The sequence below is a fragment of the Rhinopithecus bieti genome, unplaced genomic scaffold, assembly GCF_001698545.2.
Source record: "Rhinopithecus bieti isolate Rb0 unplaced genomic scaffold, ASM169854v2 scaffold_5022, whole genome shotgun sequence".
Lineage (NCBI taxonomy): Eukaryota > Metazoa > Chordata > Mammalia > Primates > Cercopithecidae > Rhinopithecus > Rhinopithecus bieti.
In genome coordinates, this window is record NW_016804965.1 from 1,994,341 (window position 1) to 2,005,916 (window position 11,576).

An 11,576-nucleotide genomic window follows, 5' to 3' on the forward strand; every position below is an offset into this window, starting at 1 on the left:
CTAGGCAGAAGTGATGGCAAGACCACTATCTGCAGAGACACAGAAATGTGCAGGGATGGGAAATGCAGATAGTTCCAGGAAATAGTTCATTCTTGACTTCCTAATATTTTGTAAAGTGTTCCTACTCATCTCTTTATATGTGAATGGTTTTTATAAAAGCGAATAAGAAAGTAGATCACATTTCATCTAATAATATATAAGGTGTTGGATTTAGAAGCCATAATGATGAAAATGACTGTCATTTTCTCTTCAGTTGGATTTGCTATGGCTACTACATACTGAATGAGCCTATCCAAGAGGTAGAGATTTGCTTTCTTTGCTCTTTCTTTCTTTCTTTCTTTCTTTCTTTCTTTCTTTCTTTCTGTCTTCCTTTCTTCCTTTCTTCCTTTCTTCCTTTCTTTCTTTCTTTCTTTCCTTTTACCAAAAATAGCTACCATGTATTGAGTGCTTATAATCATATAATCTTGAGCCTATAGGACAACTCAATAGTTGGATGTGTTTGCTCCCACTTTACTGAGGAGTAATTAAGATGCAGCCATGTTGAATAACCCAAATCATAAAACTGGTGTTCCAGCTGAATTTCTTTGACTCCAAAGTCCCTGCTCCTACCACAAGAAGGCCTTAGGTAGAATGGTGGAAATATCAATGTAGGATCTAAAGTGTTTTAAATGTTTTAAAATAGCAGTAAGATATTTTTTCTCTAACATGCAAATTTACATTATAAATGTATGCATGAGGCAATAATGAAGATAGAAAGTTTGCTTGGAGGTGAGGGAAGGTGCTCCAGTGAGAGGATAAGATGGGATAAAATTGTTAAAATTTTATTGGCTCTTAAAGCTGAAAAATCTTGTAAGAATAATAAAGATAGAAGTTGAAAGGAAAGAAATGAGGGTGTACTGAAGATTCCTTGAGTCCCATCGTTGATTAAGAAAATAAGAGAAGACAGTAAACAAAACAGAACATATTATAGGGGGCAGATCCTAAAGCCAAGCTTGGGAACTGACCCCGGTGGAGCAGTCAAGGCAACAAGGAAACAAGACAGAGAGGCAACAAAATACACAGGTTGCTTTGATGGGTATAGTGTGGCTCAAGTCAGAGAACATATGCCAATCAAGATTCTTAAGTAGATATGAAGGGTGATACTTACAAAGTGATTATAGATTCTGCTCCATAAGGCATTTTTCTTCAAAGACCCTAGCAGAGAAATGGCAATAAATACTGAAGCTTGATCTAGGACTAGTTAGCGGAAGTCAGGTGCTATTGACAGGTTTTTCAACCTACTGGCAGTGACAACATTTAATTTCCAGGAAGCCTTGCTGGCCAAATAGCAGACTCCAAGACAAATTGGCTACAGTCCCTGTCCTTTTCTCAAAAAGATCACGTTGAGAAGGGAGATAGGGAAGGTAGGGAAAGAGACAGATGTGTAAGCAGATAAATTACAGATAGTATAGTGAATTATATATAATACATACATATACATAGGAGGCACTTTGGAAGTAAAATAGGAGTCTTGACTAACTTTGAATAGAAACACACCAAACCCATATATGAAATTGTGTTTTGGTATAACAAGTAATGTGCTATGTAACGTTAGAAGAGAATAATTAATTCGTTTGATGGCTTTAAGGAAAACTGCATTGAAGATGAAATATTTGAGAGACCTTGAAGGATGAGGTTTGTTTAAAGCAGAGAATAGTATTATTAATATCAGGAACAAAAATGAGAATTCTGTACCTTTGTTCTTTTGCAGAAAAGTTCTAGGAATAGAACTGTAATCTGTCCAACCAGGAAGAAGAACTCAAACTGTACACTCAACCATCTCCTTCAGTTATCATAAAAATAATCTGATGTAAGCAATTGCCCAGCTCCTGTGACACTTAAGTTTATAACGATGAGTTTCTTTGTTGTAGAAGTGCATTTTGTTGTGAATATCTATGTCTACAAACAAAACATAGAGGGAAACTCTTGGAGCTCTAACTTTTGCAGTGATTGTTGGAGATAATTCTGTATGTCTCTGGTAGATGAGAGGGTCAAATGTAGTGTGTGTGAATGTGTGTGTCTGCATAGGGGGAGGTTTAGGAGGTAGACATGGAGCAATTCCAGGATCCTGGGAAGAGGCTGTGACTCCTTCTACTTGCCTTTGGACTTCTTTTGTCAGTTTCTGTTCAGATCTCTGTAGGAAGACTGTGCTGTCCTGGCTTTCAGCAGATGGCCTTTGCAGGGATCTGGCCTTTGCCAGATCCACCTCACTGAGAAAAGAGAACATTGTAAGGGAAGATATTCTGGGATATATATATATATATATGTAATTAATATATAATTATATATAATGCATATTAATATATAATTAATATATTGTATAACACACTATAACATTNACGAAAGGTTAACACAATTGTGTATATAATTATGAAAACAGGCCCCCTGCATCCTTTTAAACACACCTGATGGTACAGTCAAATACATGTAGTTCAATGCAAAACAAATCTATTTTGTAAGCCACATGTTAAAAATCACTTTAAAAAATCAAATTATATTATTAGATTCCTGGCATTTACAATTGTATAATTATGTATATAAGTATACATAATTATATTATGTGTATTTATGTGTACATATAACACAATATATATTATATATTATATAATACAATGTATATAATATATACATTATTATATATTATTATATATAATTAATATATAAAATATATAGAATTAAATGTATATATATACACACACACAAATGAGACAGTTGCTTCCAGAGATAAATCTTTGGACTTCAAATTATCTTCTGTGATCTAAGAGGTAATACAGAACATTTCTAGGTAGTATACTATTGCTTTTTAACAGTTGCCCTATGGTGAAAAAGCCAGGCACAGTAAGTACCTGAAATTATAGAAATGTCAGCATGTGGTATACCGATATATTAATTCCAATTGTAGTGATTCAGAAACACATATTACATGTATGCCATATGGGACTTAAAGATTTTTGAAAGCTAAAAGTCATGAAAACAACTCTTTAATCTAAAAGTTAAATATATATTACTACAATTTTTTATGGACTAAATTTTAGGCATTTAATTTTTAACTTACAGATTCTTACTAAGGAGACACTTATAACTTTAAAAGTCAATTCTTATTAGTTACCTACTCTTCAAAAAAAACACTATATTACATACTATAAAGGAATGAAAAGGATGTCTGGAATTTGTCAGGTTCTTAACTTGTTCTTTCTAGCTTCTATTTTTACCACCCATTGAGTGGTGATTCCTCATTACAGGATATAATTGAAAGAAATAATAGTTAAATCTCAAATCAGTTCACTCTTTGCCTTTTCCAGGTGAAATGGCTTATGGGGAAAAGCAGAGCTGGCAGGAGAGAGTAAAGCAATGATTGTAAAGGTGTCTTAGAATTGAGAAAACAACACACATAGTATTTGTTTGTTGTTTGTTTGTTTTGGCATGCCCTTTAAACCTGGTGTGGTGTTAGAGTGATACGGCATAATTTAGTCTAAAAGTGCTGGGCTAGTAACCCAGAAACCGGGCCTCTAGCTGTGGCTCTGAGACTAATTGGTTGTATCTTAGTTTCCTAATTTGTAAATGAGAGACTGATTAGTTTATCCTTAAATGTGATGTTATGAAGATTATCTAGATATTTACAGATTTCCAAAGAAGACTTTACTCTATTGAGAACCACATATCTATGTACAATCCTCGGTTTCTTCCCATATATTCCTGGCATATGTGTTCAATTAATGAAGGAGTAAAATAATATGAAAGGGTTTTAGAAGCTGCCTCTATTGTGCCCTGAGAGCCTGGCACACCTATCTTGTGGATCTGGAAAGTTGTGGAATACCCTGTGCTTGAGTGCCTCTGTCCCTCTCTCCAGGCTTAATCACGATCTGTTTTTTTTCCTGACACCATCAAGTTCTCTTTCTAAAAGAGGCTATGTCTGTTTTCCTTGCATATGTGTTGGATTTGAAAAAGGTGCTGCCATGAGACTTGGCTTGTCATATGATTTATATATAAATCACCTTTTCCTGTATTTTGAACACCTTCTTATCCATTTCACCATCTTCTTTCTGTCGTGCATTATTCATTGACCCAGTTCTATGACATACTTTTGTCCATCTTGATAGTTTCAGCACTTAGCTTGTAGTTTGCCTTTCTTCTTTAACACCTACAAACATACATAAAAATTTTGACTTGATTTTTAGATACTTGATTTTTTTTCTTAACATCCCCATGTCTTCACCCTCACTTTGCCAATATATAGTTATTCCTGTGGAATCTCATCCTTATCTAGAACGGTTTGTCTTCTATATCTTAAGATGTAATAATAATAATAACACCACCACCACCACCACCACCACCACCACCATTATCATCATCAGTAGTAGTATTTTCAGTGCTTTTTTCCTCATCCTTTTTTTTTTTTTTTTTTTTTTGAGACGGAGTCTCGCTCTGTCGCGCAGGCTGGAGTGCAGTGGCCAGATCTCAGCTCACTGCAAGCTCCGCCTCCCGGGTTTCCGCCATTCTCCTGCCTCAGCCTCCCGAGTAGCTGGGACTACAGGTGCCCGCCACCTCGCCCGGCTAGTTTTTTGTATTTTTTAGTAGAGACGGGGTTTCACCGTATTAGCCAGGATGGTCTCGATCTCCTGACCTCGTGATCCGCCTGTCTCGGCCTCCCAAAGTGCTGGGATTACAGGCTTGAGCCACTGCGCCCGGCCCTCCTCATCCATTTTTATAAGTTGAACCATTAACATTCTCTCACACCAAATAAACTGGTATTCTAGTTTTATTTTTAAAACTCTCTTCTCCCTAGCACTATCTATTTACCTTTGAATTCTTTTGAATTCCTGGCTCCTCTGGGTCCCATGATCAGTAATTAAACTCTGACATTTTGAGAGTGCAATAATCTTGCATCTTCTTGATTTTGCAGTGGATTTGGTGTGCCAGTCCTGGCATCTAATGAAGCCTGATTGTCCGAGTTCCCAGCTCTTGTCCTGCCAATTGTAGGAGGTCATAAAAGCATACTAATAGAGTCCTATAGAAATATATGCAGTCTGTCCTTAGCTAGACCTTTCCTGTTCTCTGTGACTTTACACCACATTTGGATGCAGCAGTTCCAATTCACTTCCCTACTCCTTCTGTCCTGTGCCTTGTTCTTACTTCTTTTACACTTAACAGATAAGCTTTCCTGATTTACTGAGAACATCTGTGGCAATAATCCTGTCAACTTCTTTCTCTTCAATTCAGAAAATCTCTTGTACTTCCACCCATTATCCTCTTCACTGCTATCCCTTTTTTCCATGATTAATTCCAGCAGCTTGTGATTGATCTTATGGCCACCTGATTCCTTCAGGGATCTGTTTGTTTCTTGTGAGTTTAAGTTCCCAGACCTACCACTTGTTTGCTGTGTGATTTTTGAGCAGGTCTTTGAACTTTGAGGCTCTGTTTTCTCATCTGTAAAACAGGAAAATATTATCCATCTCATTTGATTTTTGAAGGGTCAAATGAGATAATGGATTCTCATGTATCTTTCTGACTGCTTATTTGTGGTGACAGGTCTTAGCAATTTGAAGCAGAATTGTATTTTTTGTCCCAAATCATTAACCTTTGCCCTACCTGGGACCAGAATCACACCAAGCATCATATTCTAACTACAAAAGGTGTAAACATATTTATAACTAAAACAATCAGGGTAGAACAGAAGATTGCTGCCATCCCAGGGGGATTTTTCCCCTAGACAACTGTGGAGCCTCACTTGTTAAGAAAGATGAGAGCAGCAAATTTTGAAAATAAAAGTAACTGGCAACTTGAGTATTAACATGACTTTTAAGAGCTCATCTGTTTGACCTACAAAATAATGGGGTTTGACAGGATGATCTCTTTTGCAGCTTCAGGAATCTGTGATTTTCTGGCCTTGAGTCTGAGCTCTTCTTATGTATGAAATTCATAGACTGAACTCCCGTATCTCCTGAACTATAAGGGAGTGGGTCAGGGCTGGTACTATTTCATCAGACAAAGAAGAATTTCTTGTTGCAAATGATTGTAGTATTAGTTTTGAGAGAAATCTCAATGATCTGCTCAGTGTACAAGGAGCAGTATTGAGTGTTTCCTAGCAGATAGATAGCTGGCAGGCTTAAAATGAGTATTGATGTGTTTACGTGGAGATAAGGATACACGTTAGCTTTTTGCAGAATTCCGTTTTCAATTACTTTTGAACTAGTTTGAAAATTCATCGTCTTCATGCCAAATACCTTTTAGTGTGCCATGTATGCTGAGTAGCAGACCCTGACATCTCAACAGGGCTCACATAAGTATACTCAGGCAAAAATTAAATGAAATCGGGGTAATGCAGGTCTCTGGTACTGCTCTGGTAGTCAGAATCAATTTTTGCCCATTAGGTGATACACCTATGTTTCTGTCTTTCCACCCTTTCTCTTTTCTCCTCACTTTTTCACTCCTTTCCACCTACTTTTCTCTCTTCTTTCTGCCTTTTTTTTTCTTTCACATGGAACACATTGCCTTTTTTGAAAAGAATGAGTAATGCCTGTGTACAGTTTTCTCTAGGATTAGCTGCTTTTGCTTGTTAAAAACAGAGAATATCACAGACACCTAGGAGAGAGGATGGCTGGGGGAGGACATTCAGGCCAGTTCTGTAAGTTTAGGCCACATTATACTCTTCATAGATGACCTCTCTGGATGAGAAAATTCCATCACCTTTTCTTGTCTCTCTTCCGATATTGACCAACGTTCACTGTCACAAATGCTGCAGTATTGAACCTGCTGCTAAATTGTCTTCAACACTGGCAGCAGTGAATGTGTTGACAAGTAAGGGGGAAAAATAAAGCAAAAGAAGCCACTTTGAGGCATGAACCCAGAAAGGTTCAGTGTTCATAAATATGATGCATTGTAGGATAGCTGTACGTGTATGCAGGCTAGGATCAAATTGATCCTCTCAAAATATAATAAGCCTATAATTCACAGCTACTCCACATCCTGTGCTGGTACCATATGTGGCCACAGCTGTGAGGTCCTCAGTATAGTTATTTAAAATCAAAGAGTTTGTCTAAAGATAGACAATTTATTTAATAACGTTAGTAAAATTTGGGGAGGCATATTTTTACCAGTTGAAATTATACTTATTTTGTAGAATTTTATGGACTGTCAGATTGGAATGGGACCTCACTCCTCTATCAGATGCTTGATTATCCATTAGGATATCCAAGTGACCATCTACCCTCTATCTGGATATCTCTGGGGGATGGAGTGTACTTGTGAAGTCTCTTTCATTTGTAAAGCACTCAAATTACTAAAAAGTTTGGTCTTGTATGAGATTTGGGCATAATCTAAGTATCTATCTCTTCAGGTCTTCTTCATTCAGGATTTATAGTTTGCTTAAAATAAACCACCTCCCTCCACCCCAATAAAACAAAGCAAAACAAAGTCAACCTGAACATAATTTACAAATCTAAATAGATCAATGAGAAACTAATAAATTTATTTAATTATTTGAGTTTTTGTAAAAGGGTGATTTGTTTAAGCAGGAACCCATACAAAAAAAAAAGTGTACCTAATTACATTTTTTTTTTCCTTTGGGAAGTCCAGTCTTTCATTGACTGAACTATTGATGAGCTCAGCTGTTACTTTTTTTCTCATAAGGGTTAGGGTCAACCCTTAAATTTTATTTTGTCAAAACATGATCTTAAATATGTATTAACTTACTTTCATTTTATAAAAGCATTTTTTTTCTACAAAATTGCCTGAAAGCACAGTGCAAAAGTAAAACATTCTATTAGCTAAACACCAAAAGTATTAGCTGAACCAAAATGGAATCTATTAAGAACACCATATTTTAATACTATAAAATTATTCATTTTGTTTGTTTTTGATATGAAAAACAAGCAAGTGGGCGGAAAGAAAGAGACATTCAAATAGATTGTGGAGGATTAGGGTTAAAGTTGTGGGCATGCAGAGTTGTGGTATGTTGAAACATACTTCTGACCCCTGGTTTTTCCACACACAAAAAATGGGTTGATAGTAATGTCTAATACAGAGAATTGTTGAAGGGATTAGAAACCATACATACAAGTATTTGATAATCAATAAAGAACACTCATTTTTATGACTCATATACCTAATCACCAGGTTCATAGTGAATCTATAATTGAGAAGGATCTGAAGAAAGCTCCCAGAGTTAATGTCTAAATTGTTGCTTCATAAGTTTGGGAGAAAGCTATAGTAGAAAGATCAAGGAATCTGGAGTCTGAAAGGCTTGGTTTTGAATTCTGGGTATGCCTCTTACCAGAAGCGTGACTCTGGGCAAATTATTTATCTCTGTGCACTTACATTTTCTTATTGTGAGTATCACATAAATAAGTTGTGTGGCAATGAGCAGTGCTTAATAAGAACTAATTTTATTTTTTTCCAATAAGACCAATCTATTGCAGATACTCCTGCAGAGTTGAGAGTGGTTATAACCAGGGAGTCATTTTCTAGTTACTTTCAGAGACCCTGGATTCCAGATTGCAAGGCAAGTTGTGAAGCTTTGGCATTGTAATATGCTAACAAGGCCCCTGTTGCTTTTCAAATGCATATTGTTATTGTTTCATGTGTGAGAAATAAGGCATTTCTTCCTAGTTTTCATAATTTTCTTATATCCTGAGATAAAGACACCCTCCAATAACTTTTTATAATGCGTGATTGTTATAAACCTAGTATATTCACTCTAATCTAAGGTTTTGCCAAATAGTATTTATCCAAAACTCCTCTGTTTTTTTTTTTTTTTTTTTTCCCCATCTTCCCTTTTTCTTAGGGAGTTGTGGAAATTCCTAAAATATAGAAATAGGGACCTGGGATCCAAATCTGGGTATGGTTATTAGCTCTCCTACTTAACAAGCTGTACAAAGTTGAGCAAGTCACATATCTAATTTTAGCCTCAGTTTTTAAATGTATAAAGTGGGAACAATAATAATAGGTTGATTTCTTCACAGAATTGTTTTAGATCCAAATGAGATGTTAAAGTTGCTGGAAACTGGTCTGTGCTACATACATGTAAAGTTTATCATCTTTTTTTAAAATTTCACTTTAAGTTCTAGGGTGCATGTGCACAATGTACAGATTTGTTACATATGTATACATGTGCCATGTTGGTGTGCTGCACCCATTAACTAGTCATTTACATTAGGTATATCTCCTAATGCTATCCCTCCCCCCTCACCCCCACCCCAAGACAGGCCCTAGTGTGTGATGTTCCCCTCCCTGTGTCCAAGTGTTCTCATTGTTCAGTTCCCACCTATGAGTGAGAACATGTGGTGTTTGGTTTTCTGTCCTTGTGGTAGTTTGCTCAGAATGATGGTTTCCAGCTTCATCCATGTCCCTATAAAGGACATGAACTCATTGTTTTTTATGACTGCATAGTATTCCATGGTGTATATGTGCCACATTTTCTTAATCCAGTCTATCATTGATGGACATTTGCGAAGGCGAAGTTTATCATCTTACCAAACCTGACTGAGCCAGGGGTAACAACACCATTGGCATCTCCTGTTAGATTGGGATAGCCTGAAGCACTGTGCTTTTCAGTACCAGAAGTTCCTCCAGCTGTCAACAGCTGGGGATCATCTTGCTGAAGCTACTACTATGTAGATCTCCCTTTGGGCTACATGGCTTCCCAGGGAGACTGGTCCACACTATGGATCACACTTCTAACCATGGCCAGCCATAAGGGAGTCTAGACAACGTAAGTGACTCTGATGAAAACAGCACTGCTACCAGATACTCATGGACATAAAGATGGCAACAGTAGACACTGGAGATTACTAACTAGTGAAGGGAGAGAGAGACATGATTGATTAAAGATAGCAACAGTAGACACTGGAGATTACTAACTAGTGAAGGGAGAGAGAGACATGATTGAAAAACTACGTATTGGATACTAAGCTCATTACCTCGTGATGAGATCATTCGCGCCCCAAATCTTAGCATCACATAAGCAACCCATGTAACAAACCTGCAACTGAATCTGAAATAAAAGTTGAAATTATTTAACAAACAAACAAAGCAAAACACTGCCACCAGAAAAAGATCTCAAAGTGTATGTTTTTCTTCAGGATCCTCATCATAGATGACAGCTAATTCATTTATAATATCTAATAATTATAATAACAGCATGGATGTTACAGTGTGCTTTTATATACCACATTGTTTGCTCTGATCTTCATGTAAAACCCCACGAGGTCCATAAGTCAAGTATTATCTTTATCCCTATTTTATAGATGCTTCAAATTAGACAAGTAAGTTTCCCAATATCACCTATCTAGTTAAAGGCAAAGGTGGGGCTTAAATTGAGATATTCTGATGCTCGATTTATTTTTCTCCTCCACACTAACTTCTTCAGGTATTATTGGTAATTAAACCAAACATTGGGAAAAATGAATCTGCAGTGGGTTCAGATAATTTGAAAGCTAACCTGAGACCACTTTTGTTCAGCTGTGTGCTAACTTCTTACAGTGTTATGGGTAATGAACCCAAGCATCGGGATAAGGAAGCTGCAGTGGGTTCAGATAATTTGAAAGTTAACCTGAGACCACTTTTGTTCAGCTCTGCTCACAGATAAGCAGCCAGTGACCCATGGAAAACTAGTTCTTTTTCACTGAGGTGGTCAACAGGATCTCACTCCTTTTAAAATGTTCTTTTGATTTTGAATGATTAGAGAAAAGAGAACATAAAAGCTAAGAGGAAAAAATAAGCAAGTTCAAAAACCAATAAAGTGCTAAGAAGTTGTGAATTCAAAAATGTAAAGACATATCTGTTCATGTTTACGCATGGTCTCCTGAATGAGCTGATTGAAGAGAATCAGCTATGCTTGAAACTATCTTCAGGTGTGAGATGTTGACTTTTAACATCTGTGGAGAGACACATGTGTCAACCTTTTTCCAAAGCACTGGTTGTTTATAAACAGCAACAGGAAATTGCTTGCCTTCCTGTAAACTGACACAGGTTTGGGTGAGGATACAGTAAAATCTCCTTAGCATAGCAAACCTCAGGGCCCTAACATGCCTTTCCAGCCTCTTCTCCAAAGTGGCATCCATTATGAAGCCAACCACACAAGATGCCTACCAGTCCCTGGAGGAGTCAATTTAGGTGGTGGGCTGATTTTCCCACCCCCATCATCACCTTTTAATGTTAAGATATTACTTGTCGTTACCGTTATTACTATTGAGATATCAGGTTAAAGCATTTTATCAACCTTCCCCAAAGGCTAGATCTTTTTAAAAATATGACACCGAGAGGAAAATTTCATTTTTTCCTTTTTCTGTTCACCTGAGATCACAATTTTTTCCTGCTACATGGACATGACATGTCCACTCACTTGTTGGAATAATTTTGAGACACTTCTGCTTGGAGTAGTATATTTCTGATTTTATTAGCTAAACATTATTCTTTCCCCATCTCTAAATTCTTTTTTCTTTCAAGAAAAGATTTTCCTCCCTCCCTCCCTCTCCCTTCCTTCCTTCCTTCCTTCCTTCCTTCCTTCCTTCCTTCCTTCCTTCCTTCCTTCCTTCCTT

At 36.9% G+C, this 11,576-nt stretch overlaps 1 long non-coding RNA gene across 2 annotated transcripts in view; it reads right to left on the bottom strand.

The window, feature by feature from the left end:
- Positions 1-2,143: 2,143 nt before the first annotated feature.
- Positions 2,144-11,576, bottom strand: part of LOC108528801 (uncharacterized) — a 52,141-nt gene continuing 42,708 nt past the window's right edge. Inside the window, exons 1-3 of one of the 2 annotated variants that reach the window (XR_001885302.1) lie at positions 4,840-5,120; positions 4,035-4,180; positions 2,144-2,249 (exon numbers count right to left, since the gene is read on the bottom strand). This is a non-coding gene — a long non-coding RNA (uncharacterized LOC108528801). Of the gene's footprint in view, positions 2,250-4,034; positions 4,181-4,839; positions 5,121-11,576 lie in introns of those variants that run through there. The other variant, XR_001885303.1, reaches the window with a different exon arrangement.